Source organism: Camelina sativa, chromosome 20, assembly GCF_030686135.1.
Source record: "Camelina sativa cultivar CO46 ecotype springtype chromosome 20, ASM3068613v1".
In the NCBI taxonomy this organism is placed as follows: Eukaryota; Viridiplantae; Streptophyta; class Magnoliopsida; order Brassicales; family Brassicaceae; genus Camelina; species Camelina sativa.
In genome coordinates this window covers 26,116,059-26,124,997 of record NC_141899.1, presented here as the reverse complement: position 1 = coordinate 26,124,997, position 8,939 = coordinate 26,116,059, and the positions used below count along the sequence as shown (strand labels likewise).

General features: G+C 36.3%; 1 long non-coding RNA gene across 18 annotated transcripts; it reads right to left on the bottom strand.

The window, feature by feature from the left end:
- LOC104771319 (uncharacterized) lies at window positions 1-3,324 on the bottom strand. Of its 18 annotated transcripts, none has more exons than XR_015592988.1 (7): window positions 3,127-3,282; window positions 2,770-3,031; window positions 2,579-2,665; window positions 2,119-2,395; window positions 1,146-1,666; window positions 444-534; window positions 1-358 (listed from the first exon to the last, which is right to left on the bottom strand). It is a non-coding gene; the product is annotated as an uncharacterized LOC104771319 (long non-coding RNA). The 18 variants fall into 18 exon arrangements; XR_015592990.1 differs by having other exon boundaries at window positions 1,146-1,235; XR_015592989.1 differs by having other exon boundaries at window positions 2,119-2,391.
- Between the last annotated feature and the right edge of the window lie 5,615 nt (window positions 3,325-8,939).

Sequence of the window (8,939 nt, the reverse complement as noted above, 5' to 3'; positions counted from 1 at the left end):
TGAAGACTCCAAACGACTATGGCCACATATATATAAACAAACACTGTAATGCAACGAACAAATATAATAAGAAAAACAAAAATCAAAACCCAAAACATGGGAGATGCACAAAATCTCCAATGTACTTTTCAATATGAAACTATCAGCTCTACTACGCAAAGATCCAATGAAATCATTTTCACCATCATAAGGCCAAACACCGATCCAAACCACATCATCATCCACATCCCTTACAGTCGAAACGGCAGCAACCCTACACCACCAACCTTGAGAAGCAACCTCCACTATCTTCTAACATATCATGAAATTGATGAGAACGTGGCAGCAAGCATGGCAACAAGGTTCCTCCAATTACTTACTGCAGTTCAAAGAACCGAACATCAAAGAGGTAGGTTTATTGTTATATATTTTACAGTCACAGATTACACCTTCCATGCAAATACCAGAATCGACACCGATGTACTCATTGCGGATCTGGAGAACTCCAAAAGACAACCAACAAAATCTGAAGAAAGTGAAGCCTGCACTATTTGCCTTGAAACATTCAAAGATCACGATGCTATCAACACCCTCAAATGTAACCACATCTATCACCATGAATGTATAATCACATGGTTGTATGCAAACAAAAGTTGTCCACTATGTAGGACGACAATGCTCTAAATAGTGTTTCTTGCATTTTATCAACAACTCTATTCTATCATTCACACAACTACAACATCTAACACCAATAAAAAAAGAATGTACAATAATCCTAACAATAGAGAAAAAAACAGATATTAACAATCTCAAATATTAAAAAAAATTTAAAAACATAAACAAAAATATATATGTATAACAAATAACAATACCTCAAAAGATAATTCAAAAACAATGGTCTATATCGTCCTTATTTAATGTTATCAAACACTCTATTCTATCATTTACACAATTACAACATCTAAAACCAAAAAAAAAAAACAATACTTACATTAAAGCAAAACATAGAAAAAAAAAACTAACTCAAATATAAACAAATAAATAAAAACAAAAACAAAAAAATATATAACATCAATTAACAATACCTAAAAACATAATTTGAATACAAAATGTAATAAAAAACCACACGAAAATAGAAAAAGGAATCTAGCAAGATATACATTTACCTGGCTAAAGTGAACACTTCGTCTCATTTTTGTTAGGTACCAAGATATACTTCGACGTGGCTCCATTTTGTTTTAGTAATTTGCTTCTCACTTGAAAAATGAAATTCACGTTTCAAATTATATGTGGTATTGCTTTACTCTAAGGTTAATTAATTTGGCTCATCATACAGTAAACCTCAAAATAGATCTTACCCCAAAACAATGGGCCGCCAGCCTTACAAATTAAAGGCCCGTAAAAAATTCTAAAAAACATAATTAACCAAAACTACAAACAATTATCTTAAATCCAGTAGTTCTACCCTCCAACACAATGGGCCTCCAGCATTACAAATAAAAGCCCCATAATAAAATCTAAAAAACATAATTGACCAAAACTAAAGACAAAAAACCGGCCATAAAACATAAACAAACGAACATAAGAAACCTTATCTTCTCCAAAAAAGCTTTCCTTTAGTCGGATGGGTTTCCCCAGTTCCCCCAGTATAGGATCTTAAATTCAGTAGCTAAGAAGGACTATTAAACTACAAAAAGAAAACGCATCAACAAAATTCAATGAGAATATAAAACTCACAGCAAATAATGAAGAAGGAATTCCAAAAACCAACAGTAACCTACACAAAACTGAAGACTCCAAACGACTATGGCCACATATAGATAAACAAACATTGTAATGCAACGAAGAAACAAGATAAGAAGAAAAAAAAAAACCATACCGACCATAGAACTCCAAGCGACTCCACTCAAGTATATATAAACAGACTCTCTGATGCAAAGAGCAACCCCAAAAACACCAAATAGCTACCAAAAAAACCGTGGCAGATACCACAAATATCATATCTACTTTTTCATTCCAAACTTTCAGTACTAACATTCAAACATCCAATGAAATCGCCATCATTATCAGAAGACCAAACATGAATCAAAACGACATAAGCATACGCATCCCTTACACCCCTAATGGTGGAGGACCTACCTTGCAAACCTTGAGCAGAAACCTTCTCTATCTTCTATCGTATCATGAGATTGAAGAAAACGACGCAACAAGAATGACTTCAAGGTTCATCCAATTCTTTGATGCAGTGCGAATGACAGAACCTCCAACAGGTAGGTCAATTCTTTTAACTTTGACAATTACAGATTACAACCTCCATGCCAATTCCAGATTAGACACGGACGTCCTCATTGGTGAGTTAGAGACTTCCAAAAGACAACCAACCGCAGAAGAAGAAAATGAAGAGTGCACCATCTGTCTACAAACATTCAAAGGACGCAATGATATCAACAATCTCAATTGCAAACACATCTATCACCATGAGTGTATAATTCCATGGTTGTATGTGAACCATAATTGCCCTATATGTAGGAGAACTATGGTGTAGACTCTATCATAAAGATAATCTACAAGCTATGACATCAAGTTTGTATTCTCTTACATATCTATTTGATTTCCAATTTAAAGCTTCACTTCCGTGACATAGTATAAAATCTATATGTACAATCTCCCGTTGTCTTCAATAAATCTACAAATAACAACCTATCTTCGTTAATTGCTGATTCGTACTGTATGATCAAACAACAAATCACAGATTCAGTAATCAAAGGGGAAAAAATCGAAATTTTTAACCATTGTTGATGTCTTTCTCGACCGTGATGACTCTCTCAGCAACACAAGCACGTCCAGTGGCACGATCTCCCAATAAAACCAAAACCACGACTATGTCCAGTGGCACGATCTGTCATGATCACAACTGCTCAACATCACATTAGTTGCTAAAATAGTCGCTTAAGCTTTCTTCATCTGTAGCCCACGAAATTCCACCAACGAAGAACTTCCCCAGATCCGATTCCATCTTTTAGCTCATGTTCCAATTCAATTCAATTGAATTCTGAGAAACCATTACAAACACCAATCGATTAAGATGACATATGCAATTGAAATTTATTTTTAAAAAGATACAGATTGTCGTAGATGAGACGAGACCTAGCCAAGTGAGGAAATATAGAGAAAAATTACAAATTAGAAGAAAGCAACACGAGAGGAAGGGATGTTTTATTCAAATCTTCATTATCTGGTTTCCTCTAAGAGATAGAGAAAGAGAACGACAGACAAAAGATGATGACGACCATTTATGCTTACAAAGGAAAAAAAAATTAGAAACATTTTCATATTTACGAGTATAGAAAAACAAAAACAAAATGCAAAATAATTAATATGTTGCAATTGCGATAGTTGAAATTAACTATTAACTATAATCATGATCATGGAGACCCATGATATATATATCCCAATTGCTGTTACCTAAATTTACAAAATAACAAATAGGGAAAAAATATTTCTGTCTTTTTTTCTAAACACTTATACAAATCTAATATTTTAAAAATACCATACATAAACATGTTTGTCATCTAGAAGATTTAAAAATTTATAAAATAGACAGAATTCTTATGCAAAATTTATAAATACCAAATTTAAAACCATGTAAAACTAATGTTCATCAAAAAAATTTATCTTACAATTTCAACAAATTTTAAAAATTACTTAATACTCAAATATGAAAAGATATTGTAAACATAAATTAAACTACAGATCTGATATTAGTAACTAACTCAAATATAAACAAATAAATCAAACAAAAACTAAAAAAAATATAACATCAATTAACAATACCTCAAAACATAACTATAAAACAAAATTAAATAAAAAACCGCGCGTAGCACGGTATAATCCCTAGTCTACAAAAAAAGGCTAATGTGTTAATATTACATAACTCAAGATACTTTTTATCAATTAACCTATAAAATAACAACTTATTGTTTTCTGCCATTATACTTATTTTTTAAAAAAACTAATAAATAAAAGTGTTAAACCTAGACTTACCTCTCCTCTATAAATACATTCTTATTATGACTACTATATACATCACCGCTAAACAATTTTTACATCATCTACATAAACAATTTTCACGCTTTCTTTCTGGAACCCAATTTGTTCCTGCATCGGAAGGAGATTCTGTCCTATTCGTGAAGCTTTATGTTCGTTACTCCATCATGGTTGGAGAGAAATAGCCAATACAAATCACCTATAGATGTAATTTATGATGAGATCCCTCCTAAGTTTGTGTATGATATGAAAGAAAAACAGTGGACGAAAAAAATTGAGAAGGATTTTTCACAATTGGCAACCTCCGTTCGGTAAGCTTCATTTTTTTCTATTCTATATTTTATACAAATATGTATCTTACATTTCCACAGGTTCCAAAAGGTGGACTTCACGTACCAAGTTGTCAGAGTCATAAAAGCAAGTCCATTGGTGACTTTAACAGGGTTTTTAGCAAGATTTTTATTCTATTTGAGATTAAAAATAAATCAAAAATGATAAAACAATAAGAGTTGGCTCTTGTTTAGTAAGTTTTAACACCAACTCTTGTTGAGAAGAGTTGGTGTGCTGTCTGTATTTAATTGGTCAAATTTATTATAGAAAAAAATAATTTATTTTTTTGGGTGAATTATTTAAATGTTACTCATTTTAGGTAATATTACCAGAATCTACAAAAAACTTTTTATTACTAAAATATTTCGGGTATTTTCAAAATACCCAGCGTGCCCCTGTTTTATGTTACTGGAAAAAACGTAATTACAAAAATGCCATTGCCACGTCAGACGCCACGTCAGAAATCGCTGACGTGTAACCATAACTCAGCCGTAACGCGATACATAGTATGTTGCGGCTGAGTTATTGGTATGTTGCGGCTGAGTTATCGGAAAAACATTTGAGTAAGAGCGGACGGCTGACTTATTAAAATCTGGCTGAGTTATGCTCATAAGTCAGCCAAGCGTTACAGCTGACTTATTAAATTTGGCTGAGTTATGCGCATAACTCAGCTTTAGTGACGGCTGAGTTATCACCTGATGGTTGAGTTGTCAAACTTCTGGCTGAGTTATTACAACGACACGGCTGAGTTGTCAAGATTTTGGCTGAGTTATTACAACGACACGGCTGAGTTACCATTTTCCGAGTGGCTGAGTTATGAAAAACGGCTGACTTATGAGATGTTGTTACGGCTGAGTTATGGTAAAAAAAATTATAACTCAGCCATCATAGGCTGACTTATCGACAAGTCAGCCGTTTGACGGCTGACTTATTAGCAAAAGATTAATTACTAGAATGTTTTTCAGTTACGGCTGACTTATCAAACGATACGGCTGAGTTACATATTTTCAGTTAATGAAGCGGCTGAGTTTCGCAGCAATTTTTTTTGCTTTTTAATTACTGTAATGTTTTTCATGTTGTGGTTGAGTTTTAGTTAGACTGAGTTATGGTATTTTTTCATGGCTGACTTGCCACGTCGGACGCAGCATCCATGTCAGCATTCCATGTCATCATCTTTTTTCTCCGGAAATACGAAACGTCGTTCGACTCTGGTTCTTCAACTGGTTAATAAGTGAACTATTTACCTTCTTATTCACCTTGTTCTTCTACTTCTTCTTCACTTTCTTCTTCACACCTTGTTCTTCTACTTCTTCTCCACCTTGTTCTTCATTATCTTTCATGGATCCAGTGCCGATACTAGTTGTGTCCGGTAAGTGGATAAAGACACAGAGATATGTATTTAAATCCGACGATAGAGGGTGTATAGTTGTGCAGATAGATGGAGGCACAACACACGACAAGCTTGTTAAGCTTGTTCTTGAAGACTACGGATTGGATTCGTTTAGACATGAGCTAAAGCTGAGCTACATGTTCTCGAACAAGGCAATGAAACATATGGCGCATGATACTCCACCAGTTTTTGTCTCCAATGATCGACAGTTGCAATGTTTTTTGGGGCTATGGAAAACCGATCAGCTACGTCTCTGTGTAGAGTTTTCGGCGAAAGAGTCTACAGGAACTAGTGGAGCTAGAGGAAGTATGATTCGGCGAAGCAGAAACTCGAAAGCAGCATCTACATACGAAGTGTGCGGTGGGGGATTTGAAGGCACTTGTTTTGATTATGGTAAGATCGTTGACAAAGAAAACGAAGAAGAAGCTGTCGAAGTAGCATCTGACGAAGAAGAAGACGATGAATTTTCAACCCGATTTGATATTTTCGACGACTCCAATGGTGAGTCATCTGATGACGAGAAGTTTTCTGTATTGGGCGAGCCTCAGAGTAAAGTGGAAGACCCACCTACTCCACCTCCTCAGAAGAAAGCTCATAGAGATGATAACTTTGCCGGATCGAAGATGAATCCGGAGGCTATTAGGTTGGAGGTGTCAAAGCTAAAAATTGCTGTAGGACAACGATACAGTAGCAAAAAGCAGTTCAGGAATCACGTGAAAGGGATGGATTTGATTTTAATGTACCAGTCTCAAATCCGAAACAAGTGGTTTTTAGGTGTTGGGTTAAAGGATGTCTTTGGAGAGTTCGTGCATCTGTACAAGGGGATGACCCGGATTTTCATGTTCATGTATACGATTCGGAACACACATGTTCTGTGACGGAACGTTCTACTAGATGCCGCCAATCAACAGCTGATGTACTGGCAGGTCTTTACAGGGACTATCTTGGTGATCTTGGTCCGGATGTTAAACCTAAAAGTGTCGGAGTCATTTTCAATAAGCAATTTAGTCTAAAGGTAATTACTATGTTTAGACTGACTTATTGATAATAATGGCTGAGTTATAGGTATGTATAGGCTGAGTTACTTATTGATAACAATGGATGAGTTATAGGTATGTATAGGCTGAGTTATTTACATTTTACGGCTCATTTATTGATTATTTAAGGCTGACTTATTCGAATGTATCGGCTGAGTTATTTATATATTGTGGCTGATTTATTAATTTGTTGGTGTCGACAGTTGGGTTATTGGAAGGCATATCGAACGCTGCTGAATGCAAGGCAGATCGATCAGGGAACTCCTGAGGAAAGTTTTAGCGAGTTGCCTTCTTACATATACAAGTTAAAAAGGGAAAATCCGGGTACAGTCACGCATCTTCAAATAGGTGATGAAGAGAGATTCAAATATGTTTTTATTGCATTTGGTGCGAGTATTGCTGGGTTTGGTTTCATGCGCAAAGTTGTTGTTGTCGACGTAACGTTTCTCCATGGTAGTTACAAAGGGACACTTCTTACCGCCCTAGCTCAGGATGGTAACTTTCAAATTTTCCCATTAGCTTTCGCTCTTGTTGACACTGAAAATGATGAGTCTTGGCGTTGGTTCTTTACACAACTCAAAGTTGCCATTCCATACGAAAAGGATCTTGCGATAATCTCGGACAGACATAAGTCAATAGGGCTGGTTCAATCATGTGATATGATCTCCCTAGGATAGAAACTCTGATGAAGGCTGTAGACTGATGAATGATGATGAGACTCGGTGATGACAGTGTGGAAGTGGCAAATACGGTGGAGAGGATGATGCGAGATCGTGAATATTGAGGGATATGGTGATGATCGAATGATAGAACAATGATTAGATGGAGATAGATTATTTGGGTGGTGATATGGATTGTAACAGGTGAAGAGTTTCTGAATCACAAAGTGTATAGAAACCCAGAAATCAAGAACGCATTCAAGAATTCAAATTGAGAGAAGAAAGTTCACAAAACGTGTTTACAACATACTTCTTCGCTAAAGAACAAAAGAGACGTAGCTTTGGGTTTTAAACTCCCTAGGGCTCGACACTCCAAACAACAAGAAGTGCAAAACTAAAACAACAAGACGTTTTAAGGAAATAAGAAAACAGCAAAACGTCCAAGTGACCTGTAGTACTACGGAAGTCACTTGAATTAGTACAGAAGTACATTATTCCCCTTTGGTAATGATTTCTAGATAACTCGATGTAGTGATCCATTTGCCTCATTAAAAACCATACTGAGAAAACCCATTGGGACAAAACTCAGCTATGGGAAAAAGAGTACAAACTTCACACCTAAGTTACCTAGTCCTCATTACCGGGTGAAGTCTTCAAGGTGGATATGTTGAAGACTTGGATCCTTGGTAGGTTGAATGACCCGTCAACTATGAGTGAATGAGCTTCCTTGGCCATCTCCTTAGCTCTTGAACGAGTGATCCTTCCCACCACCTCCGGTTGCTCTGCAGCCTCTGGCTCCTTGCTTGCCATGATCATATCATCCTCCCCCTCTTCAAAAGGATTTGTCGTTAAATCGGAATCTGCATAATAAGGGAGCAAGTCAGAAACATTGAATGTAGATGATATAGTATACTTACCTTGAAGATCAATCTGATATGCATTGTCATTGATCCTCCTGATGACTTCAAATGGGCCATCAGCTCGTGGTAGAAGCTTGCTCTTCCTCTCTTCTGGGAACCTTTCCTTGCGTAAGTGAATCCACACTAAGTCTCCTTCTTCAAAGATGAGCTCCTTTCTACCCTTGTTCGCATGCTTCTCATATTGCTTGGTCCTTTTCTCTATGTTCTCCTTAGCTTTAGCATGTATCCTCCTCACCTGTTCAGCCTTTTCTTTGCCATCAAAGCTACATTCACACTTAAAGGTAAAGGGATCAAGTCTAGAGGTGATTGTGGATTAAAACCATAAACAATTTCAAAAGGAGAAAACAGGGTAGCAGAATGCTTAGCGTGATTGTATGCGAACTCAACATGTGGGAGACATTCTTCCCATGATTTGAGATTGCTTCTCACTAAGATCCTGAGAAGTGTAGATAGCGTCCTGTTCACCACTTCGGTTTGTCCATCTGTTTGCGGGTGACATGTGGTTGAGAATGAAAGCTTGGTTCCTAGTTTAGCCCATAACGTCCTCCAGAAGTGTCCTAGAAACTTGGTATCTCGG